This window comes from Palaemon carinicauda, chromosome 10, assembly GCF_036898095.1.
Source record: "Palaemon carinicauda isolate YSFRI2023 chromosome 10, ASM3689809v2, whole genome shotgun sequence".
Taxonomy (NCBI): Eukaryota; Metazoa; Arthropoda; class Malacostraca; order Decapoda; family Palaemonidae; genus Palaemon; species Palaemon carinicauda.
Genome location: NC_090734.1, coordinates 56,870,506 through 56,885,505, shown reverse-complemented (window position 1 = coordinate 56,885,505; position 15,000 = coordinate 56,870,506).

Here is a 15,000-nt window from a genome sequence, read left to right as displayed (position 1 = left end):
TTTGAGGAGCCCATGAACCCAAAGAACACCCCCAAGAATGGAATCACCACCCCTTCAATATACACCTTCAATTACTCGTGTTTTGTCTTTCGTAATGCTAGCGTCACTTTTCAACGACTCTTGCTTGGCCTCTTAGGACACCTCCCAATTTGTGTATGTTACGTGGACGGCATACTTGTGTTCTCTTCCTCCAAAGAGAAAAATATCTTTCATCTCCATATCATGCTTGATCGACTAAAACAGAGCGGTCTTGTAGTCCGATATGAAAAATGTACCTTTGTTGCAAACGAAGTATCATTCTTGGGACATTGCATCACTCCTAAAGAAGTTGCTCCCCCCCCCCCTCTCCTCCCTGAAAAGGTAGCAGCCGGTCTGAAATTCCCCACGCCCTGCGTCTGTCAAAGCACTGCAACAATTCTTAGGCATGATCAACTATTATTACCGTATTCTGCAAGCTAACGCCGCCGCTATTGCCGGACTCTACGCCTCCCTCTAGGTAAGCAAAAATACCTAAAGTGGGGTTCCTTTCAAGAAGGTGCCTTCTGCAACTCAAAGAAGGCCCTATCAACCGCAGCTGCTCTAAATTTTGCAGTGCTCTTTCTACAGCAATGTCAGTTTCAGTGTTAAAAACTCACCCCGCCCAAAAGGCTTTCTTCAGTTGGAAACTATCTAAGGCTGAATCCGACTATCCAACCTTCGAACATGAATTGCTGGCAGTGCACTTGGCTGTTCGTCACATTCGTCACTTCTTAGAAGTTAAAAGCTTCATCCTTCTCACGAACCACATGCCTCTAGTATACATCTTCACTCGGCAGTACGACGCCTGGTCCACCTGTTGATGGTGACATCTCCCCAATGAATACAATTGTACCTTAATCAGGTCCCTGGGAAAATAAATCCTGTTTCTGATGCCCTGTCAAGAGAGGCATTTGCTGCCAATCAACAAGGATTGGATTACAACTCCTTTGCAGGAGCTCAACGAAAAGATCCAGAGGATCAAGTATGTAGGGCATTCTGCACATCATTTCATAAGAGGACATCCCTCTCAATGACTGTAATGTAACCCTTCTCTTGACATAAGTACTGGTAGACCTAGACCATAAATACCTTCTCCCATGCACTTATAGGTGTTTAATTCATTTATGGCCTTTCAAAGTTCATTTGGCTTAGTGTTACTAAGGATGTTAAGGATTCGGTCCGTACCTATACTTCATACCAAACAACAAAAGTATATCAACACACGGATTCAGGAGTGGGTACCTTTCCTTAACCTCAGTAGCACTTTGCCCATATTCGCTTTGATATTGTAGGTCCCCTATCCAAAACACAGGATATCAGTACCTTTTTACTGTCATCTACCATTCCATTAGTTGGCCTCAGGCCATTGCCATAAAAACTGCAATGTCTGCCTTGTGTACATATGCCTTACTCCCAGGAGGGATAGCTAGATTTGGTATCCCTAAGCAAGTTTCTTCCGACAAGGTTACTGCTGTCACCTATCAATTGTGGACATCATTAGTAAATATTCTATGTATCACCATTCATCAAACAACTGCATACAACCATGCAGCCAACGGTATTGTTGAACGTTTTCACTATACCCTGAAAGCCACTTTGATTTCCAGCTCCAAGGACTCCAACTGGTTTACTAACCTTCCCAGGATCATCCTAGGACTAATGGCCCCTCGTAAAGATTCCCAGGAAGTCTCAGCGGCTGAAAGGTGTATGGCAATAAGTTCATTGTCTTTACCCAGATATTTCCTTATGTAACCTCTTTTGACCATCTCTAGTGCCTGTGTCACGTTTTGGGGAAGCAAAGCAGCCCATACTGACAGATTTGTGCATAGCACCACACTTTTTCCTGTGCAACAACATCAGCAAGCCACCTCTAACGGCCCCTTTCCTCGTGATCCATCGAACAACGAAGGTATTCTTACTGAAAATTTGTGGCAGAGAACGCTGGGTCTCCATTGATTGTCTGAAACCTCCTATCTCCTTCAAGATCATTTTTCTAGAGTACACCTTTCCAGAATAGGGCACCTTACTTCATATATAAGTTTTTAGAAGGGGAGCTATGTACCGCACGTGTTTAACACACACTTGTATAATGTGACAGTATTTCTGTTTTTATTTTTTTTTTACTTTGTCATTATCACTCTCCCCTCGCACTGCTAACATGTCTATTTCAGTATGTACTTATATCATTGGAATTCTTTTGCCGTTCCTACTTAGAACGTATTGTATTCATAATAATGCTTTGCTGAAATAAAGTCATTTGTAATTTCGCCATCTCTCATTTATTACCTAACTGCTTGCTTGAACAAAGCAATAATTTTTTACAATACCTGACTGAATGATAGTCTGCTGCCCAAATATATTATTATTATTATTATTATTATTATTATTATTATTATTATTATTATTATTATTATTATTATTATTATTATTAGCAAAGCTACAACCATAGTTGGAGAAGCAAGATGTTATATGCGCAATGGCTCTAACAGGGAAAAATTGACCAGTGAAGAAAGTAATTAAGGAAATCAATAAACTACACGAGAATCAAGGACAAATTTAAATAAAATATTTCAGGAACAGTAACAACATTAGAATAGACATCTCTTAATTAAGTTATGAGAAGAGACTTACGCCAGTTTATTCAAACATAAAAACATGCGCTGAAAGTTTGACTTATCTAAATTTCACCGATTCAACAACCTGATTAGGAAGATCATTCTACATATTGTTTAAAGAAGAATTAAAAGTTCTAGAATACTGGACAGTATGAGGCCTCATGATGGAGAATGCAATACTATTAGAGTTAACTGCATCGTTTGTATTGCAAACAGGATGGTACTGTCTGGGAGTTTTAAATGGAAAGGATGGTCATAACTATGAAAAATATTATGCAACATGCATAACAGATAATCTAAACCACAATGACATAAATTATTATCCAGATTATGAATAAGTAATATAATAGATCGTGTGTTCCTGTAAAACAAATTAAGATGAGATTCACAAGATGAAGACCAAAGGGGGATACAATACCTGTAATAAGGTAGAATGTGAAAATAAAAATAAGACACTTCTTTAAAATAGATTGATTACAGAAAATCTTGAAAGATTTTCTCAATAAGCCAATTTCTTTGTGCAATTAAAGAAGCGACATACTGAATGGGTTTCTCAAAAGTATATTTGTTATCAGGACTCACCACTAAAATAAAAAAATTTAAAAAAACATAATCCATGTTGAAATCCCGATGTTGAAGACCCACTGTCCTTAACCTATATACAATCATAATTTGAGTTTTGTTAGGGTTTAACTTCATTAACCATAATCTGCACCGTGAACAAATTTAGTTAGAATATTTACAAAAAGAGTTTCATCATCCGCATAGGCAACGAGCTATCTTCCTAGGCCAAACCACATATCATGTATATATAGTATGAAATTGACAAGCAGATATCATATCCCTATACTAGTTATGGTGCTCGTCAACAACAACTCCTTGTGATTCTACAAGATAACTATAAACCCCCTTTCAATCATATTAAGATACAACAAATAAGGTACAAAGCACCATGAAGAGGAATAGAAAATAAGAGAACCGTAAAAAGCAGAACTTGTGAGCTTTGAGGATCGAGAATATATAGCAGGATATGCAGGACTACAAACAATATTAGGGAAACAGAAAGTTCAGAAGATGACTTTACCCCGGCAAATGGACTAAATTCAGGTTCAAGTGCAATAGTTCCTTCCTTATTAATTGTAAAAAATTTAAAATAAAACATCATCAATCACCAAAAGAAAATCAAGCTGCACTACAAAGCCTCCCAGAACTCTCCAGCTCCTCATTGAGTGGAGGAGAATCAATATCAATGTATGTTTGTTGTTTGGAAACATTAGCTCGTAAGAAGTAAAGGGACGCAGGCATAAATAAGAATTGTGAACTCATGAAGAACATTTTGGATATGGTACCTGAGAAAATTAGTGGATGAGAGAGAGATTAACATAGGATGTTGTTTAAAAAAATAATTGATATTATATTAGTTAGAGAAGTGTATGCAAGTATGAAAAACCATGAATGTAGGAATTTAAATGGTGGAAAGTATGCAAGAATTTTATGTTTTTAATGATGCTATTTTGAAAGGACCAATGAAAATAGCTGTTACAGTAGTAGACTGCGTTAGGACGAGTAATGTAGATATACCTGTAAGGACAAAATAAAGGGTTAGGCAGGGGAATCATTTTTGGAAAGATGAGTGCTAGTGTCCAGCAAGATAGGTCAATTAGTTTTATCCATGAAGAGAGATGTTATAAGTGTTGGAATGCAAGATAAAATTAATGATTGTAGATGGGTATTAGAACATGTTTTTTATGTGGTGAAATAAAGCATCGTATTAGCAAGTGTATAAAAGAGAAAGTGAATAAGTAATATTAGGTTGTTATGACTGGGCATATAGCAAGTAGATGTCAGAGTAATCGTATAAATTAATTTTCCGGCAACTGTGTTAAGAATGAGCATTATGCAAGGGTATCTAACAAGTAGAGTGCCAAACATACTGAATGTGGTGTAGATAGACATTTACTGTAGAAAAGTATATAGGAAGAAGTCAGCCACGATGTTCGAGAAAACAAATAGCATTAAGTGGGTTCTGTTGAGTGAATTATCCTGTGTGTGGAGTGAATAAGGTAAATGTTCATGAAAAAGGGATGAATAAATGGTTAGAAATCAATAAGTAATGTCATAGCATGTATAAAAAGTTCGGGCTGGAAGATAATTAATTGGTTTTAGTTGAGTAAAGTAAAAAGCCCTGTTTGAAAAATTTATGTGAAGATAATTTCCAGGAAGATTTTAGATGTATAGGTGGGAATCAGAGTAGGCAGGAGAAGGGTGTAAGTGTAAGAGTGGGCGTGAAAGATAAATTTATTAATACAGATGGATCATGATATTTATGGTGTATGGGATTTTTCGTTAGATAATGTAGAATAAAGTATAACAAATGATAGACCGAGAGGTGGTAGAATGATAAGTAACATGAACGATTCTTTGTTAAAATACCAAAGTTGTTTCGATGATATTGATGAATTGATGACGGGAATTACTGATATTTTATTCATGGATGATAAAAATATATATTGAATAATGTATGATATATTAAATGATAGGAGTACATATGGCAATAGAAATAGTACAATGAAAGAAGTTGAACGAGGGAATGAGAAAATCTATGAACGTTCAGTTACAAGAAGAAAAGCTCCTGTTCCCGACTAGGACTTGTTAATACAAGATTAGGGTAAATATTGCAAGATAAGGATTTAGCTAATTTGGAATATGGAGGAATATCTTTCACGTCTTTATTTTTTATTAGCCTATCCAATGATTGAGAGAGAGAGAGAGAGAGAGAGAGAGAGAGAGAGAGAGAGAGAGAGAGAGAGAGAGAGCTATTATAATGATTGTTTGTGGTGAGAATGAATGTTTGTATAATTGAAGCTGCTTTTTTTATTGCTATTAGTGTTGCTTGTGAATGTTGAATTTCGTATATTTTTGTAAGCATGCGAAGTTATTTAATTATTTAAAAATAACACCTGCTTTGTCCTTGAGCTTTTACATATTTATTGTGGAAGTTGATTGAAAAAAGAAAAACTAGGACACGATTGCACATTGGTAAAGGTTTGTGCTAATAGATTGACACGTTTAATAACGACCTTGCTCTCTTAGTGATTATTGATTGGAATTATTTTGTGAGTGATCACCATGCTCCCGTAAGGGATCTGGCATTGTCCCCTCGACAGCCCCGGGAGGAGTATCTTATATCATCAACGAATGTTCCAGCACAGCCTACATATCACCATGACTTGCCAGCAAGAGGGTGTTGCCCCATCCCTTTTCCAGATAGATTCAGGAAATCTCCCATTGAGATTGAAGGGGTACCCATCACTTTAGATCATCCATCCAAAAGAATTGAGGAGGATGTTCAGATGTCTGTCCGCTTGCAAAAAGTAAGCTGAAACAGTGATCCATAAAGAGGTGTTCTCAACCCATACGCTTTCTCAAGCTTACTTCGGACCTATACACTGTGGGGAAACCAGCATCCTTGGGGGATACCGTGGTCAACGAAGACGAAGCAGATACAGCACAGCCCGAACCTCCTAAGCAAACAGCAGTCGCACTAACCACGATAATTCATTTGGGAAAATCCGTTTCATTTCTTCTACATCTTATCCATTCAACCTTAGGAGGACACCTTTCTTTTATAGAGCACTGGATCTTCCAGTTATTGTCTCTCATTTAAAGAGCCCTCTTGGAACTGTGAGACTGTTTCTGAACATCCAACAGGACTTCTCGCAGCTTCTGATCCCCCGGTCATGAGGATGTAGATGAAAAGGAGATTAGGAATCCTACTCCTCCTCGGGACGATCTCCTCCACCCTCGTACAAGCCGAGGCTTAGATTCCCCGTAGAATTTTTTTTTGCGCCGAGGTTCCAGCCATCTTCTATTGAGATGGTCCTGATGGAACCTAGGCAAGTAGCTAACCCACCTTAGTAAGATGAGGAGCATTCTGCAAGAGATACTCAGACATCTATGGGATAGCAGGCAGCTTCCAGACCTTCTCTGCTGGAGAATTTCCTGCCACTGCACACAGAGCCTAAGAATGCAGAGACCAAGATGAAAAAGGCAAAGGGAAGGGCAGCTCTTCTGCAAGAGAGGGCTCACGGATATTATGCTGCAGTAGGAATGCCAAAAAGTAACATTTTCTCTGTTGATGACCCTAAACCACTCCGGGCTCTTTTGGAGGAGAGTTCGAAAGTGGATGATGATTAGGATAAGGAAGATGACTATTTCACTATGGCTGCTGGCTTTAAGAGAGAGTCCAAGTACAACTTCTGGGATTTCTAGATTGTATGAGGGCCATCAATGGGTTGGCTGACCTGGAGAAGGCTTATCAGGTGGGCAAGGACACTGTCCTAGACCATGTCTATGGCACCCAAAGACCTCCTTAGGCCAGTGCTGCACTGCCCAGGTCAAAGGGCTCTTTTGGAGGAGAGTTCGAAAGTGGATGATGATTAGGATAAGGAAGATGACTATTTCACTATGGCTGCTGGCTTTAAGAGAGAGTCCAAGTACAACTTCTGGGATTTCTAGATTGTATGAGAGCCATCAATGGGTTGGCTGACCTGGAGAAGGCTCACCAGGTGGGCAAGGACACTGTCCTAGACAATGTCTATGGCACCCAAAGACCTCCTTAGGCCAGTGCTGCACTGCCCAGGTCAAAGGGTTTGACGGCAGCCAGAAAAATAGTATAATCTCAGATCGCTGGTAGCTCTAGTTAGCTTCGACCGAGCTCTTCTACTAAGCTCTTCCAACCACCATTCATCCTGCAGAGGAGGTATTATGAGGTCTTGGAAGAGCCCCTTACCGAGTTGCCTCTGGACTCCTCCACAGACTATCTCTTATAGGTAGTCTCTTCCAAGAGGCTTTCTGGGCTCTCAGCCTGCTTTTCGGAGTCTGATATCCTAACCATGGAGAAGGTAGCAAAGTAGTAACTTTTTGGCTGGATTTGTGGTTAGAATCTGTGGGCCACATTGTTAGAACCAAGGACTGGTCCAAGGACTCTTCAAGAAAGTCTATGGAATCATTTCTTTCACCTGTCACCCACACCATAAAATTCCTTGCTCAGCATGTTGTTAACCTGTGTGCATAGTGCCTTGACACCCAGTCCCTACAGCAAGGCTAAACAGTGCCTAGGAAGCAGCAGCAAAATTCTGAACCTTCGACCAGTAGGACAGTAGGGCCTCCAAGAATGTGCCTAAGCATACCTTTCCCGCTAAAGACCACAAGAGCTCCAAGTTCTCCTGAGGAGGCAAGGGTAGTAGGAAGTGGGTGCTAGAGATCACTCACGCTAATGAGGGCAATCCTCTCACCTGTCCACCGGTGGGGAGATGCCTGCAATGCCACTGGCAGAGGTACCTACAGCACGGGTATGAACCTTGGACAGTGTCCGTGATTCGTTCAGGGAAACGTCCTGTTTCCCTTCCGACACGATCTAATTAATCAGCCACATGTTAACATCTTTCACATGGCGGTAGCTTCTCTTCATCTTAACACCTGGGGACTATACAGCATCTACTCTCTCAGAGAGGTTTTTCATATTAAATTGTATGAATAATGACTGGATAGCTGCGAAGTTCGTCAGCGTCAGTGTTCTAGGATAAGTGGTCTGTCTACTGTGGTTGGTGTCTTGAAAGGGGTATGTCTCCAATTGATGCCACTATTGCAGTGATAGCGGAGTTTGTTGTTTAAATTTGGGAGGAAAAGCTCCTCAGAGTCTCAGCGGTAAAAGGCTACCATACAACCTGAATTCTTGCTTTTAGACTGAATAAAATCAGTAGATATTTCCTCTTCATTGCAGTTGTCTCTCCTTATAAGATGTTATGAGTTTACTTACCCCCAGTCAAAAGTTAGACCACCTCCTTGAAAGGTGGTTTGAGTCCATTAAACTCTGATATGTTCTGTCTATGAACCATTATGTCAGGTATCATATTCGTACCTAACTTTGAAGATTGTGTTCCTGCTCACTTTGGTTTTTGCCTAGTGTGTTAGCGAACCTTACAATCTATCCGACGACCTCGTCCATTCAAGGGGAAGGGGTTGTAACATTCAGATTGAGTTTATTGATAGGAGTCCAAATAAGGGAGTATCTGCTCCTGGATCCATGCCCTTCTGGATTGGAAGTCTTCATTCTGTTAACTAATGACTCAGATCAAGTGTTACTTTCTCCAGTCAGGAGTTTGAGGTATTACCTTGAACACACGGCAGTAGCTGACCCCAAGTGTCAGCACTTTTCATCAGCATGCTTAAGGTCAAGAGGCGGGCTACGAAAAAAAAAAAAAAAAAACATTTTGACTTATATTCTCCTGGTCATAGACCAGGCATGTAATCCCAACCCCGCTCCTGGTAGTTGACCTAGAACTCATGAAGTTAGGGATATTGGTACATCCCTTAGCGTTCAAGAGAAACTGTCCTGTGATGCAGGTACTGCAGGTGTTTGTGACGAAGCATTAAACAACCTTCACTGCCCACTACCTTTAAGATACACCTCCAAGGAACACGGAGACATCATCCATTGGTTCTTTTGGGGCTGCACAAGAAGTGGTTTGAAATTCCTCATGCTCCTTTATGGACAAGTAGCTGATGGATGAGGGCATAGGTTACTCGAGAATAGTCTGGAATGAATGTGCTGCCCTCACATATCTACAGGTAATATACATTTCCATTGTGTAACCTGGTATAGAAATAATACTTATTACGTCCTCAAACTTCTCTCGTGTTGGGTATCAAGTAGCATCTATTTTTGATGCTAGAGACTCCTATGTGTCTCAGAGAAATTTTACCTAGAGAGTTGCATTGCTAGTATCATAAGCACACAGGCTGCCCAGGCTGCTATCCATGTATTGCACAAAGTATCGGCGAGGTGTCGGTGTTTTTCTCAGATATGTGCCAAGCCCGTACGAGGAAAACCCCAGGTCAAAGGTAATTCATCTCCATAAATCGCATAGGGGTTGTATTTATTTTCAGAAATGATGACAAACTTAAAAGCAATTTCTTTTCCTAAGGATACAAACCTGTAGCTATTTATACAAATTGTTCTGCATCATCTGTCACCCTAGAGAGTCTGACCTATAAGCGAAAGTGCTTTAGACACAATGGTGTTTGAGCGACTGGTGTAGCTGGCAACCTTACTACTCCTCACAACCCCCCTTAATTAGCAGGTTTTGTAGTTGCTACCTCGTTAAAGTCTTTATTGCTAGTCTTCTAGTTTGGCTTAAAAATAAACACTATAAATAGCTATATGTATACATCGTTATGAAAAATATAAATTACTATTAAATTTATCATTTTCAAGTTATCTTTAGTTATACATTACCTTCCTGTTCAAGAGTCAAGCTATACGATTAAGAGAGTAGAAAGTTTCTTTTAAAAAGATTATTAGCTATTTGGAAGATCAAAGGTGTGATGAATGTTTTGTTTTCTTCTACATCCCGCTACAGTGCTAAATAATTCAGATTGGGTGGAATAACCATGGGATATTAGTCAATGATAGGATTCATTAGCCCCATGAACTCTGAAAATTTTTTTATTCAATGTTCATCGATCTATTAGCTAAGTAGTATTCAACTCCGTGTCAAAGAAAACTAACCAGGTATCACTGATTTCTTGTGAAGAAGTTGTTATATATGGTAGTCATTCCCTCTTTTTTCTATTAATACAACAGATTCACGTGGCTTTGCAATCATTCGGAACCATTTATTAGAGGGCGATCATTTCGACTGGGATATGAAGATTTTGTAACCAATTGCCTTTAAAGTCAGTAATATCATATATTCCTATACCAATTACTGTGAGCAAATCATAAATGAAGCTACTCACAGGTATGGAAATTGCTTAGACCTTGTATACACTGACTCAACTGGTGTTATAACTCGTAAGGTTGGTTCTCCAGTCGGGACATCTGATCATTCCTTGATTTCGTTAGTAGTGAAGACTGGGCAGCCTGTCCCTGATATATCATACTCTTGTAAAATTTATATGAAATCCCAAGCAGACTGGAATAGGATTTTGCATGATCCTTAGTGCTTGAATTGGTCACAATTATATGGTAATGTAGACCGTTTTGTCCCTTTGAATGAGAATCTAGTCAACATAATTGATAAGCGTATCCCTTCTCGTGTGCTAAGGTATAGAGTGAAGGACAAACCGTGGTTCAATGATGATTGTAGACGTGCTTATTTGGAGAAGCAGGAGGCCTATCATCTTTAGAAGGGTAACAGATCAGATTTGACCTGGAACAACTATACTCAGCTTCAAGCTTTTGCTCAGAGAGTTTATGCTCTACTGAAAAGGAGTACAATTTAACCATAAAAGAAACCCTTTCTGGTACAACTCAGGAACATAAATGGTGGTCTACCCTTAAATCTGCACTCTTTGGTGTAGATGCAACAGTTCCTCCTTATCTTAAACCAGATGGCTCAGTCACTCACTGTCAAAAGGAAAAGGCAACCTTTTGGCTGATGTTTTTGACAGTAAACAGAGTAATGAAAAACTTGAACTTCCTCAATCCTGTTTTCCCGAGGCTAAACTAAATAGTTTGGCTTTTCGATCTCGTGAGATTAAAGTTATGTTGATGTACCTTGATGCTAATGGAGGTGTAGACCCAGATGGTATTTTTCCTTTGTTTTTTATAAAGACAGCAAATTTCTTAGCTCCAAAGTTATCCGTTATTTTGTGCAAGTTAGCAAGAAGAGGAGCTTTTAGCACTAGTTGGAGAATTGGTAATGTTACTCCTCTATGTAAATGTGTTTGTGGTAGCTCAAGTCCCATTCATTACAGCCCAATTTCCATAACTCCCATATTATCTAAAGTTTTTGAACGTCTTCTGGCAAAACATCTTAATAGGTTTGCTGAAGGTAATCATCTACTTCCTAGTTTGCAATTTGGTTTTCGTAAAGGCCTTGGGGCATATGATGCCCTTATTACAATCTCCAATGCTGTACAGAAATCCCTTGATTGTGGTCAGGAAGGTCGTAGGATTGGCCTTGATTTTAGTGCTGCCTTTGACCGTGTTAATCATGAGGCCCTTGTTTTCAAACTGAAACAGTTGGGAGTGGGTGGGTTGTTTCTTAGCATTATTATTAATTTTTTAAGTAATAGATCTCAAAGAGTTGGAGTTGATGGGCATTATAGTGAGTATAGGAATGTAATATCCGGTGTTCCACAGGGTAGTGTTTTTGGCCCATTACTTTTCATACTATATACACATGACATTTGTTTTGCCCTAGAAAACAAGCTTGTTGTATATGCAGATGATGTTACTCTCTTTGCATCAATTCCATCCCCTGAATGTAGATCTGGGGTTGGTGAATCCATTAATAGAAATTAAGCTAAAATTAGTGCATGGTGCAAATTATGGGGTATGAAGCTGAATCATAACAAAATTCAAAGTATGATTGTAAGGAGGTCAAGCACTGTGGCTCCTCAACATCCAGATCTCAGTATTGATAATGTTTTTTTCAAATTTGTATGACTCTTTTAAAATTTTAGGCGTGATTCCCGACAGCAAATTATTGTGAGAAACACATTAGGTGTGTGTCTTCTTCAATTGTACAAAAAAATTAGTTTATTTAGAAAGTCTTACAAGATTTTTGGTAATCAATCTATTCCGAAGAAGTGTTTTAATTCTTTCATTGTACCCTGTTTTGAGTATTGTTCTCCTGTCTGGTGTTCAGCTGCTGATTCTCATCCTAATTTGTTGGACAGAAACTTACGGTCTTTTAAATTTCTTATTTCTGATCTAGATATCAATCTTTGGCCCCGTCGTTCAATTAGTTCATTATACATGTTGCATAAGATTTTTCATAACTCTGACCATCCTTTACATTCAGATCTCCCTGGACAATTCTATCCTGTTCATAATACTAGGCAGGCAATTAATGTTAATAGTCAGGCCTTTTCCATCATTAGGCTCAATATTACACAGTATTCTAGAAGTTTTATTCCAGTTGTTACCAAGTTGTGGAATGATCTTCCTAACCGGGTAGTTGAATCAGTATAACTTCAAAAGTTCAAAGTTGGAGCAAATGTTTTTATGTTGACCAGGCTGACTTGAGTCTTTTTATAGTTTATATGACTTATTTGTTTTTGATGTTGTTAATAGTTTATATAAGACATATCTGTTTTGAGGCTGTTATTGCTATTAGAATGATATATTGTTAATTTATTCTCATCATTTATTTATTTCCTTATTTCCTTTCCTCACTGGGCTATTTTTCCCTGTTGAAGCCCTTTGGCTCATAGCATCTTGCTTTTCCAACTAGGGTTGTAGCTTGGCAAGTAATAATAAAAATAATAATACCAAATGAGAGGATATTTTGCAAAACAGATTTTTGAATTAGTCGGATATATATTTTCATCATAATCGCCAGCATTAAATCTTTATATCATAATGATTTTTTTCTTTCCCTAGGTGTTTGGATGCAATTTACAGAAAACGTCCAGGGGAATCTTCAAGTATAAAAGGGGTAAGAGCTTAAATTTTACAGTTATCACAGAAAATTACTTATTGCATATCCTGACTGAAAGAAAAAAAATGTAATGAATAGGACTGGCCTTTTTTCAAGGGAGGAGATTTAAAAGCGTAACTCTTTCATAATTATCTAAGGAAATGGTATGATAATAGGGTAATTGGCTGTATTGAATTTTCTGTGACAATTACATCTGATATCGATGTGTAAGTTGCTTATCATTCTAATTAAATTGTTTTTTTATCAATGAGTTACAGTAAAAGCTGAAAATTGCTATTCACTTAATATTTTAATTTACATGTTTATGATTGGCATGTTAAATGTTTGACTTATTTTTCGGCAAGGAAAATATCTGTAATGTTCCTGTTATAGTCAATATAGTAGCGAGAAAAAATGTCTGATATAATTTCCATGAGCTACAGAATTCCATTTGTTTACGTTTCATTATGATAAAAACATTTAATGTTGTCGAGTATGATGAAAATCAATATCCACTAAATTGAAAAGATTATTGCAAATTATTCTCTCATTTGGTACATGCAATTTCTATAGGTCAATATAATATTTCTGACTTTAAAAGCAATTGGCTACCCAAGTTTCATGTCACAACTCACAAACAAAATGTTCTCCCTCTAATAGAGGGATTCTAATGATCGCAAAGTCACGTGAATTTTCTGTATTCGTACGAATGTGGATTTACAGGGACGACTTTTGTTTGGATCATAACCCTAATAGGTTTCCTACCGATAAAAACAATGACAATTAAATATATATTTAGCTGCATCATCACCTATTTATATGTTGTGTAGCTGGTTCTTATTGTTCTTGATATGTCAAAAAAAAAAAAAAAAAAAAGATACATGAAACGCATACAACTTTCTTGCAGTATTTCAAACCGCAGCCCGAACAATAATTCTCAATGTTCATAATAGCAGCTTTGCATATATGGGGTTTGCCTTTTCTGCAGGCTAAGCGACTATCAGGGCTGTCGATAACGTATCTGGGCACATATGAGTGGGTTTTGGTGAACCGTAAAATATTTCCTAACTTTGTTTTAGCGTGTCAGGTGAGCAATATATAATTATTCACAACTTCCTTATAGATATTTCCCTGTTAAGAAAAGTGTTATAGCTAGCTGTGGCAAGACACGTCTACAGTGGTTAGCAAGCTTAGCATTGAGGGACAATATATTATGTGATTGTATACACTACATTTAAACTAAGAATCACATAAAAATGCTAATAATACTTTCTTTTTTTTATTTTGTTATGTGACATTGCTTAACGCAGCACTTGACACTTTTTATTTTTTTTTTTTTTTAACAAGAAATAGGAAGGCTAAAAGAATTTCTTCCTTTAAATAGTTGAGGTTTCAATTATTGGAGGAGGCATCTGTTGCCTAATGAAATGACGGAGATAATTAAGAAAGTGTCTCATATAGTACTCATATGAAGCTTGAGTAATCACTTATTTCAAACCTTGATCTAACGCCGGTCCTTGTTCTTCAGCTTTAGAATACTCATCAAATAATTATGACATTAAATTTTTTATTTTCTAATGATCTGCTTATTATATAATAGAGCTACTGTGTTTATTTGTTTTGTTATTCGGTAATAGTTCCCAACGATAGGTTTAGATAATGCAAGGTTATCATAGTTTAACGTATTTTAAACAACCCATATAACGTAACTCAGACATTAGAAATTGAAAACATTACAATAAAGGTGCGTCATTTAATAACTCAAAAATAATACTACAATAACTCCATGGTTAAATACCTGATTATATTGCATTCAAAATGTTATGTTTAGATTCTTATGGCTTCAGCTCTCTAAATAAAAACTATCTAGGAATAATATCTGAATTGAATTGTTCATTTCTTCGGAAAACTTTCATTGACATGTTCAAAATAAT